The sequence below is a fragment of the Narcine bancroftii genome, chromosome 11, assembly GCF_036971445.1.
Source record: "Narcine bancroftii isolate sNarBan1 chromosome 11, sNarBan1.hap1, whole genome shotgun sequence".
Classification (NCBI taxonomy): Eukaryota; Metazoa; Chordata; class Chondrichthyes; order Torpediniformes; family Narcinidae; genus Narcine; species Narcine bancroftii.
In genome coordinates this window covers 62,044,857-62,064,465 of record NC_091479.1, presented here as the reverse complement: position 1 = coordinate 62,064,465, position 19,609 = coordinate 62,044,857, and the positions used below count along the sequence as shown (strand labels likewise).

Here is a 19,609-nt window from a genome sequence, read left to right as displayed (position 1 = left end):
ATAATTATATTTGGCCCGCAAGATCATTTCAAAAATGTATTAGAGGTGGCCCGCCCTGCAGCGAGAGCCGATGCTGTTTTTTGGTAATGTCACCCCCACCATCCTCCCCCTTCATTGCACATCCTTCCCCATTGTAACATGAGAAATTGTAACACGAGAAGTCTGTCGATGTCATCAGCCAGCAAGCCGGTTGGAAGGCTCCCCGCACAACCAGTCACTTCTCCCACCTGTTGAACGGTGCAGCGGATGGGCGAGCGCCTGTGATTTCCTGTTGGCGCGACAGGCATGGCAGGCTGCGCACGGCCCCTGGGCAGCGCGAGCCCTGCGCGACTGGCACCGGTCGGCCCTTCCACAGCGCGAGCGCACTTCTCCCGGTCGCCACGGCCTTCAGCGCTTGCACCCGCGCGGACCCCAGGGACGGCTGGTTCGGCCCTGCACGTGAAGAGAGAGATGGTGGCTGTCCGCAAATGCTGATCGGCAGTGCGCTGGGCCTGAGTGGGTGGGTAAACAGGGGTGGGCAGAGGGTGTAGGTGAGGAGTAATGGGCAGGGGAAGTTATGGTGGTGTGAGGGGCAGTTAGAGGGAGGGATGAGTAGAAGGAGGGGTGGATAGGGAAGCGGTAAAAGGGGAGGGGCAGGGCGAGTAGGGGAGGGGTGATTAGAGTGTGAGAGACGGGTAGAGGGAGGAACAGGTTGAGGGGAGAGGCAGTAGAGGGGTGTGTATAGGATGGGGTGGGTAGAGGCAGAGTGAGTGGAGTGAGGGATGAGTAGAGGTTGGGTAAAGGACTGGTCAGGTAGAGGGATGGTGGGTCGAGGGTGAATAGAGGCCTAGAGCCTGAGGAGTGAGCAGGAAATGCTGAGTCCTGATGCAGGCCAAAATGGTCACAGCCTGTGAATGCTGACTACATCTCCACAGGGACCAAATATGTTTCCCTCAGGTCAAGCAAAGGGTGAACTTGAGCTACCTACTCCTGACCTGTAACATTATCCTCCTAGTTATATCCTAAAGTTTAACATTACTATGTTGAAAGAAGAGAAAACATGTAGATGTTGTTGAAAATTTTCAATAAATATTTAGTTCGGCCCTCAACTTAGTCCAAGTTTTTAATTTTGGCCCTCCGTGAATTTGAGTTTGACACCCCTGCTTTAAGTGATTCTAGAACCCTGCTGGAAAGATGAAATTGTACTGGAGAGGATGCAAAGAAAATTGACTGGGATGTTGCCTGGATTGGTTTCAATTTCAGATGCTAGATTTTTGTTGGAGTACATATGTGACATCACATACAACCCTGAGATCCTTTTACCCGTGGGCCAGGCAGAATGACCACTTATTGGTAGTGCAAAAAAAAATTGTACGCCTGTAAACAAACTATGCAATACTGAAAGGGGAAAAACGGTGGACAAGTGGAGTCCTTAAATGGGTCTCTGATTGAGTTTGGCGTCTGATGGTGGAGGGGGAGCAGCTGTTCCTGAATCTGGGGGTGCGAGTCTTGTGGCACCGACACCTCTTTCTTGACGGCAGCAGCAAGAACAGGGTGGTGCAGATCCTTGATGATTGCTGCTGCTCTCCAATGACAATGGTCTCTAAAGATCAGTGGTTCTCAACCTTTTTCTTTCCACTCACATACCACATTAAGTATGCCCTATTACATTGGTGCTCTGTGATTAGTAAGGGATTGCTTAAGGTGGTATGTGGGTGAAAATAAAAAGTTTGAAACCCACTGTGTTAATCGTCCCTCATTGACTCGTTATGTGCACGGTTTCAGAACTCCAAAGGAAATGGGCCAATGAGAAATTTTTCTCAGGCAGAAGGCTGCAATGAAAGCCAAGTCCATCCGATCCATTGACACCAATAGGAGGTGCTGCCTCAAGAAGGGAGCCAATATTATAATAGCCCCCCCCCCCACCCCCCACCACATCACCCTCATCACAACTTCTTGCCGCTGCCTTCGGGCAGCCTGCAGACCAGCACCTCAAGATTCAAGAACCATTTTTCAATGATTATCAGGCTCTTGAACTTCCACTTGTTACACCAAATCGTGGACTTAGCTGAGAGCACTAAAGGGCTGTCTGTTCTATTGTAAGGCCACTTATTTCTTCCCGTTTTAACTGTAAATATTTATTTTTTGTATTTTTTTTTAAACTGTCATGCATGCAATTGTAGATATTTTTATGATGTATCAGTTTGGCTGCAGTAAGTAAGAATTTTGGTCTACGTCATACAATGTTTGTGACAATGAACTCATTATCATCAATGTGTATTTGAATTGCCAAGGCATAGAAGCTATGAAGTTAGGATTGGATTCTTGACCCTCCCCCTCCTCTTCATTACCCTGAATCTTCAGTGTGCCTCCGATGATTCTCCACTGCACCATTCTGAAGTATCTTTATACAATCCTGATCATTGCAACACTGAAAAGGGTTGCATCTTTAAATTTCACGGAGGCTGTCTGGCAAATGGGTTCACTCGTCCTTGAAACATGCATTGACAAGGAGCAGCAAGTGCAAATCAATCGAGCTCTTTGAAGTGACAGGGTGGCTTGATCAGTGCACTGGATAGAGCATGCACACCTTTTCATGTGATGGATAAAGTATGACATCAAATTACATCCGAAAAGAGCGCTGGGCAGAGTGGAATACTAATCCAGCAGCGATTGCTCAGGAATCCTGATGGTCTGGCATCTGTCTGGTTTGTTAATATGGGATATGAGCTTGGGCTCCAGAGTTTAGCTGGACCAGAGGTCTGGATTGAGGCTGGGTGATCGACTGGAACCAAGCTTGGTGTCTGGAACAGGAATGTGATTAGAAATTGACTGGACAGGGTCTGGAGAGGCTGTAGAATATACAGGTTTCCTTTAAAAATCAAGTTCAGCGGAAAATGATACCATGTTCTATAACTGTTGATTTGTGATTCATCCTCATTTCTCTCAAAAGTCACTGAAACCTTAACAGTTTAGCAATTACAGTTCAATTTTTAATTGACAAGTTCAGTTTGGCCTTGTGTTCTTAAACGTTTAGGAAAACCATCCATTAACAATTTAATTCCTTTCCCCTGGACTTATTTTACTGTTTCTGCTGTATGAAATCTGAAATCTTCCATGACAACTGCATTGATTCTGAAACTTCTCTGGTATTTCCCACCATCCCCCCCACAACCATCCCAACCATATGTTACACCACTGCTGTCAGGTTTGTCGACAGCACCCACTTTTCATTCCTTGCTTGACTCCAGCTGCTTCCACTGTCTGTTCACCCTTGCCAAAGTACTTTCTTCCTGTCAGTGCAACTTACCAGCATAGTTATTGCTGCCTGGTTGATTTTTTTTTTCCCTCTCCTTTCTGGATTGGGTACTTCCTCAATGCTTCCTGGTCAACAGACCATGATAGGTACCCCCTCTGAGCATTTAAGAGGAATCGTGCTCTCTTCTATCCTTGTAGTCTAGCCCTTAATGCCTGTGCATTAGTCACATGGACCACTTGATCTTGTGTGCAAATATACAGTAGGTTAGGGGCTCATCCTCAAGTGTAGATTTGTGCACTGATTGCACATCAAACAAATGGTTATCCTTGTCAAATGTAGCTTGGTGCTTCCTGATGCCAACCTGAGCAGAAAGTGCACTGTGTTTCTGTTGGCATCTCTTGGAACTGAAGACATATCGCTGGGTCTCGAGAGGATTGCCGTCGCAGTGGCAAACTTCGCACAGCCTCCTTTCTGACCTGAAAGGCTCGATGAGTGGTTATCTTCCCACTGACGGCCTGGGAAATGGTGGTGTAATTTAACTGCACCAATCTCACTTACCTGGGTTGCCTTCGGCAATATGCCCAGAGCAAGCTTGCTGATCCGGTCAGCAGAGGTGGTCAACAACTTGGTCCAAGCATGCAGAGTTGATTTCAGGATCCTTTAGTTCATGGAATTTCCACTGCACGTTAAAATGGTGCTCAAACTCCTACTTTGGGTGTGTTCATGTAATTAAGTGTGGTAAGTATCAATGGACCCTGTGTCTCCAAATAGTGCGTCTATCATGGTTGGTTCCAATTTAAAGAGAAATGTGTTGTGTGGGCAGGTCCCCATTGGTGCAGGCTCTAAACCCTTATCTAGGTCCCCATTGGTGCAGGCTCTAAACCCTTGTCTAGGTCCCCATTGGTGCAGGCTCTAAACCCTTGTCTTGGCCCCCATTGGCGCAGGCCCTAAACCCTTGTTTTGGCCCCCATTGGTGCAGGCTCTAAACCCTTGTCTTGGCCCCCATTGGTGCAGGCTCTAAACCCTTGTCTTGGCCCCCATTGGTGCAGGCTCTAAACCCTTGTCTTGGCCCCCATTGGTGCAGGCTCTAAACCCTTGTCTTGGCCCCCATTGGTGCAGGCTCGAAACCCTTGTCTTGGCCCCCATTGGTGCAGGTTCACAACCCTTGTCTAGGTCCCCATTGGTGCAGGCTCTATATCCTTGTCTAAATCAGTTGGTCTCATGTACATCTGATTTGTATTGAAATGTTTTTTGTCACATGTACAATGAAATGCTTTGTCTCCTGGTGCTTTCCAGCAAACCAACCTCCATGTGGTACAGCAGGCAATTCAAGTAAGAAAAGACTGTTGCATTAAGCAAAAGTGCAGGATATGGTGCTAAAAAGAACAGTGCAAGGCATTGTACAAATTGGAGTCCAATTAGGAGTCTGAGAATAGAAGGCAAGAAGCTGTCCTTGAATGTGAATGTGTCCATTTTTAAACTCTGTTATCTCCTGGCCAGAGAGAGGAAGAAGAGAGGGTGACTGGGGCAGGATATGTTTTTCAATGGGTTGATTGCTTTCCCTCCCACTGGAGAGGTGATGACAGAGTTGAGAGGAATGTTTGTATTGATGGCTTGAGCTGCATCCACAACTTGCTATTGTGCCTTGCCATGATGCATCCAGCCAGGGTATTACCCATGGTCTATGTATAAAAAGGTGGTGTCTAGCTTTGGAAAGGGGGAGCAGAAAGTGTGCCATTAAACTGCATTAAATCTTCACCAATCAAAGATGGAACCCAACCCAGATGAGTTTGATTTTAAGTTAGTATAGCAATTTTGGAAGCTGATTTCCATGCCTGTGCATCTCCGTGTGAGAGGACTTCATTCCCCAAAAAATGTAGCGAAGTTTTCTATACTGAGCCTCCATAGACATCGGTGTACATGTTATTGGAATCGCTGTACACGTTGTCGAGTTGATGTATACACGGGGAAGTTGATGATGCACAGTGTGGAGTCCAGTGCAAGACTGACACCTCAATCACTGCTTCTGTCACATGGACAGGAAGTGACATCATCATTGATGTCATCGGCTCAGATAAAATCCTGTGTTGGATGCTGGTCAATTTCCTGCATTTTCCACAGCATGCCCACCATTTTGGGAGCCAGTTCGCTTGCTGGTAAGTGGGTCGCCACAAAATCGTCATTCACTGCTCTGTCCCTCTTTTTCTTCAACATTTCAAATGAACTTGAAATTTGAGAGTAATTCCAAGGTGATGAGTTGTTTGCCGCACCACTCAAAAATGAGTGTGGATATCTGACTGACGTGTTTGAGAGGGTATGTGATTAGAGCTGTGCGGTTTATTTATTTACAGTATAGCTTGAGAAAACTGCCTTGATGAATGCCGATGGCTTGTTGTACATAATCTCTGATCTGTTTGAAGGTTCAGTTATCATGGTTTCAGTGGAAATTATAAATTAAAATTTCTGGAAACTGATTTAGTTTTTAAAGAGGACATGTTTATTGCTTCTAGGATTTATGATGCCTCGATTCACAGTAGAACTTTCTGCCTTTTTAAATATGGAGGCTCTGATCTCAGTAATTATAATTCATTTGGCAAGTTCCATTATCACAGACACCTGGAGAATAAATACTGGTGGTTTAAGGATGGAAAATTTGTAAAAATACTGCCTTTCACAGCTAATGAGGTATCTTTGAGCTACAGTTCACATTGTAATGTAGAAAATTGAATTGAAAGTAATCTACTACAAAATTCAACATGATCATGGCCAGATGAACTCTAATGTTGGTTTTCAGATAAATATTGGGTAGGGTGGTGGGGTTGGGGTGGGGGGGGGGTGGATTGGGATGCATTTGCTTCCCCAAGTCATCGTACTTGAACAGGTGGTTTAGTCCTTTGTACTCCAGGAACACAGAAGCAAATCTCCAGCTAGCCCAGTTCAAGAAATGGATGAGAGGACTGGTTGATGCAGGAAAACAAAGCTGCATGTTTAAAAACTGAGCTGAAAATCCAAAGTATTGTCTAAGATTGTGCCGATGGACTAGTCTGAGGTCTAATCTTTGGGGTCTGCTTCATATCGGAGAGATCCATTCTGGAGAACAGTTCTTGTTTGATACTTGATGTGCTGAGTTGGCAGATTTTATTTGGTTCAGTAAAATTTAACTTGAGATTTTGAATTTATCATCTGAATCTCATCTTAATCGAAGACGTTTATTCATAATCATTGACTTGATTTTTTTCTTTTGCGATAAACATCCAAACCAGTATGTTTTTGTTAATTTTCTCTGGCATTGTGACAGATTTCTTTCTTTTTATCCAATATTTAACGTGGAGGATTAATCTGTGTTCGCAGTGGAAATAATTGATAGGTTGTTTCAAAATCAATTAATCGGGTTAGGTACTTAGTTAATTTATGATGTCAAAATTGATACTGTGTAGATGGATTTTAATCGCTGAGTGATTAAGAGCATTGACAATTGAGATTAAACTCCTTAACTGGAGGAGCAGATGATGGGGGTCAGGGTGTCCCTGTGTTTGTCTTGTGCTCACTGTGCAAAGATTCTGTTGCTGCCACACGACACCTGGGTTTCACATTTAATGTTCAATATCAATTTGTCCTTCTGCTCCCACCCTTCTTCTCCAGAAGCCAGCTGATTGTTGGGGGATAATAACTGTGGCCTTGTGAAGGGAGGAAGGTGCTCATGGGGATCTGTCTGTCTCCGAGGGAATTCCAACAGGGAGACTGGTTTGATTGGAGGGTTGGAAGAAGCACTCGCTCTCTTGGCCCTTGAGTGTTGACACCAGCAGCACCTGGGTCGTTTAGCTGCTGGACTTCCAGATTCTGGATAATTTTCAATTTGAGACATTAAATATAAGCTCTCATCCATTAAAGTCACATTTGTGAAGAGCTTCCTTGAGAACCAGCCAACATCATAAAGGAGCTCCATCACCCTGATCACACTCAATTCTTCTTGTGACCAGAAGTGGATCGACTACCATACAGGCCCCAGGCTGAACTTTAGTAAGCCCCCCCCACACACCCCTCTGGCATTAGCCTGCCATGGATCCGTGCTGCCCCTAGCTCCCCATCAAGGGGCCTGGCCACCTGGGCATCACTAGTTACTGACTGCCAGTCAGACTCCCCTGGCCATGCACCCCTCCTGTTGTTCACTTGCTGCAGGTGACAGGATGGACACTGGTATTTCGGAACCCCCCCCTCTTCGCGCGCACGCCGCAAATCTTCATGCCTCCTCCGCCAGCTCCCAGAAGCCACCGCGCGCATTGCCCCAACAACGGTGTGGAGATGACTCCAGCCCACAGTTACAGGGTTCACCCGCGTAGTAAGTGTGAAACAATAAACTGGGACCAGACCACCCTTCACTTCGTATAGATGCTGTGTGACCTGCTCCAGTGCACTTGTGCATTGCACTGCAATCACAGCATCTGCAGACATGGACTCGGTAAACACAATCTCATGGGGAATCATGGCTTCAGGCCCCTTGGTTTCAGTCTACTCAGCCTAATGGTTGATCTGTCACTGGTTGTGCCCTTCAGGAACACCGCTTCTTGGTTTTCTCCAACAGCTGTTAGGTTTGTGAACCCCTCTGAACTACCCCAACCAGAACACTACTCCAGGACCGCACGATGGTAACATCTCTTTTTTTGTTGAAGTACTGGCAATTGCGAATAATTACCCTTTTTAAATGTTTTGCCTTGTGTAATTTATACAATGCTTATTGATACATTTTGTCTCCAATGCATCTGCAGCAAGCAAGAATTTCACTGTGTTTGTGTGCTCTTGCATGTGTGACAATATAATTCTCATCATGGGACCCTTTTACAGATTCTGAGGCGGGAGGCAGGTTACCATGGCCACCTAACACCACCACCCTCGTCCACTACAACTGGCTCAGTTAGAACCATCAGCAGTGAATTAGAGGTCAGCTGTTTGATTGGGGTCAGCTTGGAATGTATTTAGCTTTCCATATTTCCCCCAGTGGGTTTAATGCAGCTGCCAATCAAAGCCCTGAAGTGCAGGAGTGCACGTCAAGGGTGGAAGATTGTTGAACATGTTGCTGAGACCCCGCACAAGCTGTTCGAAGGGCAAAGTGCAAATTTGTATGGAGAATGCTGTGCATGTGACACAGATTTAAACGCTCTGTGTATGTTGCATCTTGCAGCATTTTCCTTCAGACCAACTCCTCACTGTTGGAACAGGGGATATTGGAGGGCACGTTGGGTGTTGTCAGAGTAGGGGGCCTCATTTTGTCAAATAGCTGGCACGAGCACTTGCCAGTCTGCACTGCCTGAAGGAGTGGCCTGTCACAGTGCAGCAAGAGATGGAGATTATTGATACGCCAGTGTCTTGCCAACGGCCTTGTGCTGTGGGGGGGGGGGGGGGGGGGAAGAGATGGAGGTGCACGAGTTTATGCCATGCTGCACTTCAGGCCCTCGTGGCAAAATTCTGAATCCACAATTCCCTCCAGCCCTTGGAGATCGTAATGGTCAATGACGTGTTGAGTTTCAGGAACCTCCATTCAGTTCTTTGTGTCCTTAATTATTGCAACTCAATGTTGCGTGGTGAATCACTCTTGTAGAATTCACAGCAATCTCTACCCACTGGTGTTCAGGATCAGGATTTATTGTCACAAAATACAATGAGCCATCATCATAGTGTAAACATTCATATTGTGAACTATTTTACACACACACACACACACACACACACACACACACACACACACACACACACACACACACACACACACACACACACACACACACACACACACACACACACACCCACGCGCGCACGTCCACCCACGCGCGCACGTCCACACTAGTGCACGAAAAGTAAGGCAGTGTCTTTGGTTCATTGATCATTCAGGAATCTGAGGGCAGCGGGGATGAAGCCGTTCTTGTGCCGCTGAGTGCTCATCTTTAGGGTCCTGTACCTTTTTCCCCGATGGTAGCAGAGTGAAGAGGGCCTGGGTGGGGGGGGGGAGGGGAGTCTTGAGGATAGATGCTGCTTTTTTCAGACACAGCCTCATGTAGATGTCCTTGATGGGGTGAAGTCTGGTGCCTGTGATGTCACAGAGCGAGTTAACAACCCTCGAGTTTTTTCTCATCATGATGGTGGGTGCCTCCGTACCAGGCTGTGATGCAACCTGCCAGAATGCTCTCCACAGTAGAAGATTTTGAGAGTCTTCGGTGACATACCGAATCTCCTCAAGCACCTCACAATGTATAGCCACTGACAGGCCTCCTATTGTACCACCTATTCACATCATGCTCTGCCTTGTGTGCTTCACAGGGCTGCAGGCCTTGCATCCATATTTCAGCCTTGCACACCAAGACAGATGTCATTGGTGCACAAGTAGATTTCACTTGATCTTGGATTCTCTGTCTCACAGGATCAGGTAATGGACAAGAAGAGAGGGCAGCAGAAGGATAATTGCAGTCATATGAGCTTCCCCCTCGGGTGGAGGACCTGAATTGGCAGAGAGAGTGGACAGCAGTAGAAGATGCCAATGCCACTGCATTTAACCATCCATCTTCACTGTACTAATTTGACAGTTACAGATGGTGTTGATGTGCACCTATCATTCCCCTTCTCACTCCACTATGCTATCCTTTAAGATTCCAGTCTCGTTACTGTCTTGTACTAATACACATCGAAACATGCATAAACCGTAAATATTCATGTATAATGCGAAAGATTTTGTACCGAAATTCGAGCTCAAAGTAGGGGGTCACATTATACACGAGGTTATTATTTTAACATTTTCTTCTGCCAGGTTTAGCGATCAGTAAGATTATCAGCAACTGCCGACACTGACGGAAGCGCGACTAGGTTGGGGAGGAGAGATGGCAGCACGACTCGGGTGGGCGAGGGGGGAGAGAGATGCCAGCACAAATTGGGTGGGTGTGGGGAGGGGGTAGTATTATACACTAGGGTAAAATTTTTCTTCCTTTTCCCCTCAAAAATGGGGGGGGTCGCATTATACACGAAACGCATTATACCCGCATATTTACGGTAAACCTTTACTCTGATGTTCAAGGTCTATAAAGATCTATGACCAAGAGGTGATAGAAGAGTGGGAAATAAGGTTTGAGGCCCAGTGGTATCTAGTTTTGTATAAAGACCAGTGGATGCTTGAAATCTCTACTCCAATGTTTGAAATAGCTTCTTGTGTGGAGAGAGAAACAAGTGCATGTTTCAGCTCGGTTTCTGCGAAAGGTAGTAAAACTTTTGTGAAATGTTCACTGTTGTCTCTGACTTCATCATCCAGTCTTTTGCTCAGATACTGATGCCATTTAACATCGCCTCGAGGTGGGCATGTGGAGTCTGGGTGCAGGGGAAGAGTGGCCTGTAGGCTTGCTCATTGGGTAAGGTTGCCCTTGTGGGGAAGCCTCCCCGGAAGGGCAAAGAAACACAAGAGCTGTAGGTGCTGGAATCTTGAGTGAACAAAGGGAGGCTGGAGGAGTTCAGCGGGTCAGGCAGCATCTTGGGAGGGAAATGGTCAGATGTGTTCGTCCCAGACCCTTCGAGACGGGAATGGGAATATCAACCTCAAAACTTGGGAGGGAAGGTGAAAGACTGGTGATGGTCAAACAGGTGATGGGGTCTTGGATGGAAGAAGGATGAAGTGGAGAGACGGGTGGGGAAGATGATCAATTTTGGGTCAGCTCCATCCCGATCCAATTCTATTGTTTCCGTCTCTCCTTTACCTGCTCCCATCCTTATTTTTCCCTCCAACCTTTTTTTCCCCTTCCCCAACCCGGGTCTTTTCTCCATACTAGTCTTGCCACCTTCTGTCTGTCACCTTCTCTTTACCCCAACCACTTTCCATGGATGCTGCCTAACCCCTCCCTCCCTTTGTTCACTCCCAGAAAGTGTGCCTGGAGTGTGACACATTCGCTCCATCAACTGACTTGTCTTGGGATCGGAATATTCCATGCTTTGGGACAGCATGTGCATGTGCCAGCTCTGCTGGTGTTGGCAGCCAATACTGTAGGCTCTACAAGCTGCCTTATGCTGCAGTTGACATATTGGAGATCACTTTGGGCACAGGAACGAGACTGGTGAGGTGGTCAGAATTTCTAGCCACTGTAATGCTTTTCCTTGCACAGGAGGCCAGCTGATTGGTATTGGGTTGGATTGTGTGGGCCCTTCCTGTTCCCGTGTTGCTTCCTTCACCAGCCTGACGGCCATGCTCAGCTTCTGGTCCGCTCGAGAGTGCAAGACATCGCCGGACGCCAGGCAGTGGGACAAAAGCAGAGGTCCAGGTGTGATAGAGAATGAAAATAACAGTCAGTGAGAACTGTTGAACTGCAGTGGCCGTTCAGTTGATTTGGTTCCCCCAGTGAACAGAAGACTGCCTGATGAGCAGTGAATGAAGTGCAAGTAAACTGCTGCTTTTCTGTTCAGGTCCTTGGATGCTGCGACCAATATCCGTGATAAGCCAGAGTAGGGGGCCTCATTTTGTCACATAGCTGGCATGAGCACTTGCCAGTTTCCTCTCACCTTGTTTACAGCGGGGAGATCATTCTTTCCACCCAACTTCACGCCTGTCGCACCTGCAGATGAGACTGCCTTTTGGTCATCTCACCATTTTCCTTTTAATAGCACTGTCCCTGGACCATGGCTGACTGCGCCTCCTCTTCCCCATACTTGTTTTCTCACCTTCTCATCCAACCAGACTGCAGACAGTCTGCTCTTGTCCAGCCCACCAGCTTTACATTGATGGTTCATCCTCCATATCGTGTATGACTTTCAGCAAGATTCTACTGACAGACTTGCCTTCCACTCAGCATTCAGAAAGAGGTGGTCTCTTGCATCTCTAGCAAACACCCGCCATTCTTGTGGCACTTCCCCATGCAATCGCAGGGGGTACAGCCTGAACCATCCACTCGGGAGGCAGTCATTCATTTCCATCACTTCCAATTTTGTGTACTCTGCCACTTTGATGATCCATTCTCAGGTTTGAGGCTCTGCTCGGAAGTAAATGGGATTTACATCACATTGGGGCCACTGGAATCGCAGAGGACCAACAAAATAACCACATAAGTGTTTCTAGAGTAAATCAAATGGATTTACTCTTCATCACCCACGCAACCTTTTAAATGCTGGAATCACGTACTCGACACGTGCTGACGTCATCATGTACTGACATCACATGGCCAGTTCGATGCCTCCTGGGAATCGTAGTGCCACCAAAGTGCTGCAACATACCACCCAACCCCCTCCCCAGAATTGGCAGAAAGGTTTGTCTGTCTTTTAGGTTGTCAACCTTTGCGACAGACTGTTGGCTGCAGCAGTGGGGAAGACCTGCCCACATGAGCTGGTTTAAGCCTGTTAGTAGTGAAAGACTGTGGCTTCTCTCTAATGTCCAAACAACAGGTCAACCTAGTTTGTCTGAATATTCTCTAAAGTCCTTCTTGGGGCACCTCTAAAGGTTGTCCAAGTGTTCCCAATCGGACGAAGGTATATTCACTGTTTTTGAGGTCTTCAGGCACAAAAGAAGTGTTCTCCATGTGATGATGGTGGTATAGGGGTCAATTTCCCCTTGATCTCCCTTAGCCTGCTCAACAGCTCCTGAGGATCATCGCTGGAGTTGGAATAGTAGGAGGCGAACTCCCCTGGAACCACCAACAGTGGTTTGATCTCTCCTGGGAGTTGTAGTGCCGCCATCATGCCGCTACGGCTTGCAACTTGCACATGTGCGTGACTGACAGCGCCTCTGGGCTAGGAGCCAGGCACGAGTGACCTCCTTCCCTGCTGCCATTGAGGGTGCCTGACGCAAATCTCCTCTACCTGCTTTACTCAGCCGAGGATCTCCTGCAACTTGTGCCGACGTTGTCTGTGAGAGCTGGGGTTGAGTGGGTCAGGTGAGCCGTGTAGTGAGAGTGCACTGTTGGCAGGGACTGACATCTGCTGTTGGATGCAACGGAACCTGTTGTCTTCCTTCTCCCCTGATTTGCTCACATAGTTCCCTCCATCGACGAGGTTCCTCAAGGGTTAACCGCACCATTTGCATCAGAGTTGATCGTGTTGGGGGCTGGTGTTTTGGCTGTAGTTATTATGCAGGACTGAACACCCATCATTTACAGATTTATTAAATGAGCACTGATCTAGCACTGCACAGTGCCTTATGATACTCCCTTTGTCTCAATAACTTGTTCAGCCTCTGCCCTGATAAGCACTCCAAAGTTGGCTCTGTCAATCAAATTAATTTTCTGAAAATCTATTACAGAAGCTAATGAGCAAAAATTCTCAACAGGCAGCAATATAATCAGTTTACATTTCATGCAAATATGGTCTTGTACAAATCAGTGATTCCTGACCCTTATTTCCATTCCATGGTTGAACATTCAGCTTTGGAATTCAAATCTTTGAAACGAATGGTCAGAATATCACGTCTTCATCTTGGGACGACATCTGACTGCTTGGAGGATGACAAGGTTCTCAACCTTCCCGGAAGAGATTGGTGAGGAACTGTCATGCTGTCTCCCGTTTAACTGCCACCGAAACAAGTCGTTCTGTAAATGCTTGAGTGGATAACGACAGCTACTGTGCCTGATGTAGAACCTATCAACTTGAGCTATCTGACTGCCTCTGCCTGCTATGTCCTCAGTGGGTTTGCTGGCTCATTGGTTTCTTGCATTCCACATCAACTTCATGCTGATCTGCACTGAAACTGGCTGGTCTTTTCATTTCACTTTCATTCTTCCACTGAACCTGCCAGCTGGGCAGACGACTGGTTATTGTGCGAGGGGAAAACAGCAGGAATTCAGTCACGCCAACCTGCTGAACCCTTGCTGCAATGTGTGACCATGCAGACTGGCTGAGGAGGAAATGCAGTCTTTTTTTTGCAGGAGTAACTTGACCTGCTATTTCACTTACCAACCCTCCCCGTCCATTTCCTGAAACTGGCAGAGGAAATTCATTCGCCCTGGATAGGGGAACCTCCTTCATGAGGAGCAATGGGGGCAGGCTGGGTGGCTTATTTTCCTTGGAACAAAGGAGGCTGAGAGGTATCTTGATTGACGTGTCAAAGTTTAAGAGGTGCTGATGGGGAAGATGGTCAAAATTTTGTGCTCTGCTCGGTGTTGTAAAAGCAGGAGGGTGTGGGTTCAAGGTAAGAGGGAAGAGTTTTAAAGAGGATCTGAGAGGTGTTTTATTTTGTATGAAGAGTGGTAAGAGTTTGAAACACACTGCCAGAAGTTCAAGATTATTATCATCCAATTATAAAGGTACAATCCAATGGAAGAGCATTCTCTGGTCCTTGGTGTAAAGCATGCAAACATGCTTACAGATAAATGATACAAATGCAGTATGTACATACATATATTTTTGAGTTTTGTGTGCCCGATGGAGATGTGGGGGGGCTGGTAGTCATGGTGGGGAGCTGGCTGATGGAGGACCTCAGTTTTCTTCAGGCTGACTTCCAGGCCAAACATTTTGGCAGTTTCCGCAAAACAGGACGTCAAGCGCTGAAGAGCTTCTGAATGGGCAACTAAAAGCGGCATCGTCTGCAAAGAGTAGTTCACGGACAAGTTTCTCTTGTGTCTTGGTGTGAGCTTGCAGGCGCCTTAGATTGAAGAGACTGCCATCCGTGCGGTACCGGGATATAAACAGCGTCTTCATTGTTGAGGTCTTTCATGGCTTGGTTCAGCATCATGCTGAAGAAGATTGAAAAGAGGGTTGGTGCGAGAACACAGCCTTGCTTCACGCCATTGTTAATGGAGAAGGGTTCAGAGAGTTCATAGCTGTATCTGACCCGACCTTGTTGGTTTTCGTGCAGTTGGATAATCATGTTGAGGAACTTTGGGGGGCATCCGATGCGCTGACCTATCTCGGCTACACCATTTCATCAGATGCAAGGATCGACAACGAGATAGACAACAGACTCGCCAAGGCAAATAGCGCCTTTGGAAGACTACACAAAAGAGTCTGGAAAAACAACCAACTGAAAAACCTCACAAAGATAAGCGTATAGAGAGCCGTTTGTCATTACCCACTCTCCTGTTCGGCTCCGAATCATGGGTCCTCTACCGGCATCACCTACGGCTCCTAGAACGCTTTCCACCAGCGTTGTCTCCGCTCCATCCTCAACATTCATTGGAGCGCTTTCATCCCTAACGTCGAAGTACTCGAGATGGCAGAGGTCGACAGCATCGAGTCCACGCTGCTGAAGATCCAGCTATGCTGGGTGGGTCACGTCTCCAGAATGGAGGACCATCGCCTTCCCAAGATCGTGTTATATGGCGAGGCTCTCCACTGGCCACCGTGTCAGAGGTGCACCAAAGAAAAGGTACAAGGACTGCCTAAAGAAATCTCTTGGTGCCTGCCACATTGACCACCGCCAGTGGGCTGATATCGCCTCAAACCGTGCATCTTGGCGCCTCACAATTTGGCGGGCAGCAACCTCCTTTGAAGAAGACCGCAGAGCCCACCTCACTGACAAAAGGCAAAGGAGGAAAAAACCCAACACCCAACCCCAACCAACCAATTTTCCCCTGCAACCGCTGCAACCGTGTCTGCCTGTCCCGCATCGGACTTGTCAGCCACCAACGAGCCTGCAGCTGACGTGGACATTTACCCCCCTCCATAAAATCTTTGTCCGCGAAGCCAAGCCAAAGATACATATATAAAAAATCATTAAATAAATAGTAATTTTATATTTATTGCAATATTGTTTTCAGATTGCACCACCTCTTCTATTTTGTGCGCACACACACACACACACACACACACACACACACACACACACACACACACACACACACACACCACACACACACACACACACAACACACACACACACACAGTAGGGGGGGGGGATATGCTTGTGGGTGTGGTCGCGCATACACAGACATACAAACACGTTGTAAATGTACACATGTGTGTATACATACATGCATGTGTGTGCATATAGGTATTAAAAAAATAGATGATGTGGTGGAATCTGAAACCAATATTTGCAGAAGCATTGAAAATCCAGGCAGATGGGACCAGCGTGGGTTAGGTTAGAATGTGGACGCAGTGGGCCAAAGGGTTCTTTGTTGAAGATCAACAATGAAGCAACTTTTTCCCATGTATTGAGAAAATAAAATTTATTGGGAGAGTTTGCTGGAAAAACTGCTGACTTGAATATTCCCTGGACTGCTCTGAACTCTTATTCCTTATCACTGATCAAATATTCAGTGCAGGATGAGCTGAAGGTAAGGTTGAACATTTTTTTTTAAAGCAAACCTCGTGCACACAAGACATACTCTGCAAGGAACCATTTGTAAGCACCATTGCCACTGATGTACCTGCCCTCCTCCCCCCAAACCCAAGCCAGGTTACTTCCCCTTCTCTCTGAAGGGACTTCCCCACCTATGTCATCCCCTCATTGCTAGAGAGCAGATAGAGTCTGTGGTCCTTCCCCACAAATCCCCCGTGTTGCCTTCGCCAAGCTGCAGAGCTTCCCTCAGCAAGTATTCCTGCATCCTGGAGTGTGCCATTTGGGAGCACTCCCTCCATGACATCTCACTGCGCTGGAAGGCCAACAAGTTTTCAGACAGTCCCAAAGGGTATAATTCCACCAAGCTGAGGATTTTCCAGTAGGATTGGATGTCTGTTACCGTGTGTGTTGCTGGGAACAGATGATGCAATAGCCTTGACTCTCCACTCTGTCCTGACCCACCTCGAGAAAGATGCCTCATGTGCCAGGCTATTGTTTCCTTGATCGTGTTATGATGCAAAGCTGAAGTCGTACTTTAGAGACTGGTGGATAATGTGTCATCGGGAAATCAACGCCCCAATGTCTCCTTCCAAAACATGGATTCCCCTCCACCACAATCAACTCAGCCCTTGTCCGCACCAATTCCATTTCAAGCTCATCTGCCTTGGCTCCCTCTGCCCCTCAGATGCAATAAAAACGGGATTCCCCTTGTCCTCACCCTATCACCCCACTAGCCTCCACATCTAACACATTGTCCTCAGTAATTTCTGCCACCTACACATGAATCCCACCACCAGATATATTTTCCCCTCTCCACCTTCCGTTATGACTGTTCCCTCTGTGACTCCCACGTCCACTCATCCCTTGTGCCCACACTTCCTCTTTCATCTCCATTCGGGGCCCTAAACAATCCTCTAAATAAAGCAACGCTTGTGTGTCTGCCATGAGTCATCCACTTTCATCCGGTGCTCCCTTTGTGGCCTTCTCTATGTCAGAGGAGACTGGGAGATCACTTCACTGAGCATCAGTGACAGGGATCTCCCTGTGGTCAAACCATTTCAATTCTGGAGCCCCTCCTCCATGGGCTCAATGTACTGTCAAACCAAGGCCATCTGTAAATTGGAAGAGCAACATCTATTTTTCTGGTACTCCCCCAGCCAGATGGGATTTAATGTCAATAACTCTGGTTTCTTCCTCTTTCTTCTCCATTCCTCTGTCTTCTTTCCTCCAGCTCTCCACCCCCTTCCCTCCCCATTCACAGAGCCATCTCCTCCCTGACCCCTTGTTTGCTGGTGACCCTCCCTACCTCCTGCCTGTAGGACTCCCTACCTCCTGCCTCCCCCAACATCCCCTCCTCCCCACCGCACACCCACTATTTCTTTGGGTGTTCAAGCCAAAAATGGTTCATTCTGTTCCTTGATCATTGCCATATAATATACACTGTTTGACCTGCTGAGCTTCTCTCTCCTGCATTGGTCACTTTAGTGTTTTCCCCATCTCTGCAACTGGATTCTAGGTTTGTTGACTGAAAGCCCACAGTCACTCTTTCTTGGTAGAAAGACCTTGTTTCATCACGCTGAACACGGAATCAAGTTAGCAGACGCTACAACAATGGTTGGTCTCATCAGTAACAATGATGAGTCAGAGAGGAGGTTGGAAGTTTCGTGAAATTATGCTGCGAACAACCAGAGCCTCAATGTGGACAAGACCAGGAAGGTGATTACCAACTTCACGAGGTGGACGTTTGACCATTTTCCAATGCACATCAATGGTTCCATCGTGGAGAGCACAAAGTTCCATATTAAAAAAATGACCAATCTTGGACCCACAGCACCTCATTAGTTAGGAAGGCATAGGAGTGCTTACACTTCCTAAGGAGGTAAATGAGGAAAAGCTGGTGACTCCATCTTGATTTTTTTTTAGTTGAGAGTGTCCTGTCTGTCTGCATCACTGTGTTGCATGGTATCCGCAAAACATTGGCCCAGAAGTCCATATAGAAAATCATCAAAACAGCCAAGAAAATCACTGGGGTCTCCCTTTCCTCTATTGAAGCCATTTACCGGGACTGGGACTTGGGCTTAAACAATTATTGGAGACTCTTTTCATCCAGAACTCAGTAACTTTGACCTGATACCGTCGGGAAGTAAGTACATCAAAATCAGGACTGCCAGACTGGGAAATAGTTTCTTCTCACAGGCTGAGAGATTGAAGAACAGAACTGGGTAAACCATCCCAAAATATTTGTAGGTATTTTAAATTGTGTCTTTATATATACATGTTTTTATTCTGTAACATGTATGTGTGTGGACTGTGGTCTGGAGAAATGCTGTTTCATCTGGTAGTATATGTAGAGTCAGATGATAAACTTAGAGAGTCATCTGTTATGTTGCTGCTGGGGATTAACTGTGATGGGGACTCTTGCATCCTTCTCCACACACTCTGCAAATTCACAGTCTGTAAAGAGGCTGTCTCCTCTCTATCACTGTCATCTCGAGGGCAACACACATTGGCAGTGATATTCCATCAGACTGGTCATTTCAAAGAATCAACACCATTGTTTCCAGTTCTTCTCTCTCCTGTTTATCAGACAGAGGCATTTAACCTGCTCCTTCTGGACTATTTCAGAAGTGCTGGGTATCAACTGGATGTTCCTCTGCTTTCATCATTTTCTTAGACATAGACCTTGTCACAGCACATGCAGAATATATCTCAATCTTCATCAACCTCATCCTTACTTGGCTTATTTATTAATCTCAAAACTGACCCAACTTTATCCCCTGCCAAGTCATTCCCTAATAAGAATGAGACTCTTCGCATGGGTAACTTTGAAATAACTCTTACTACAACTGGTCCTTTAACTAATTCTGAATACAACACTATTTTGTGCAGAGCTGTTGATTCTACTTCTCCTCTAACACCTCTAATCAAAGAAGTCTCTCCTGTGTTCATCTTTTGATCAACAGTGACTGGACAGTCCCAGTATCTCTGAGAATTTTAACTGGCACTTGGGAAGCTCCTTCCTTTACTGAAATCAAGCTCCTCTGACACAAAAAGTTTGAATACATCCATAACATCCTTACCAGGTATGAAATCTCTGTTCTCATTAAATTCAACTGTCGGAATACACGCTTCAGGTAATA

General features: G+C 46.6%; 1 long non-coding RNA gene across 1 annotated transcript in view; it reads left to right on the top strand.

The window, feature by feature from the left end:
* Positions 1-5,334: 5,334 nt before the first annotated feature.
* Positions 5,335-19,609, top strand: part of LOC138745496 (uncharacterized) — an 85,469-nt gene continuing 71,194 nt past the window's right edge. Inside the window, exon 1 of the long non-coding RNA XR_011346310.1 lies at positions 5,335-5,394. This is a non-coding gene — a long non-coding RNA (uncharacterized lncRNA). The remainder of the gene's footprint in view (positions 5,395-19,609) is intronic.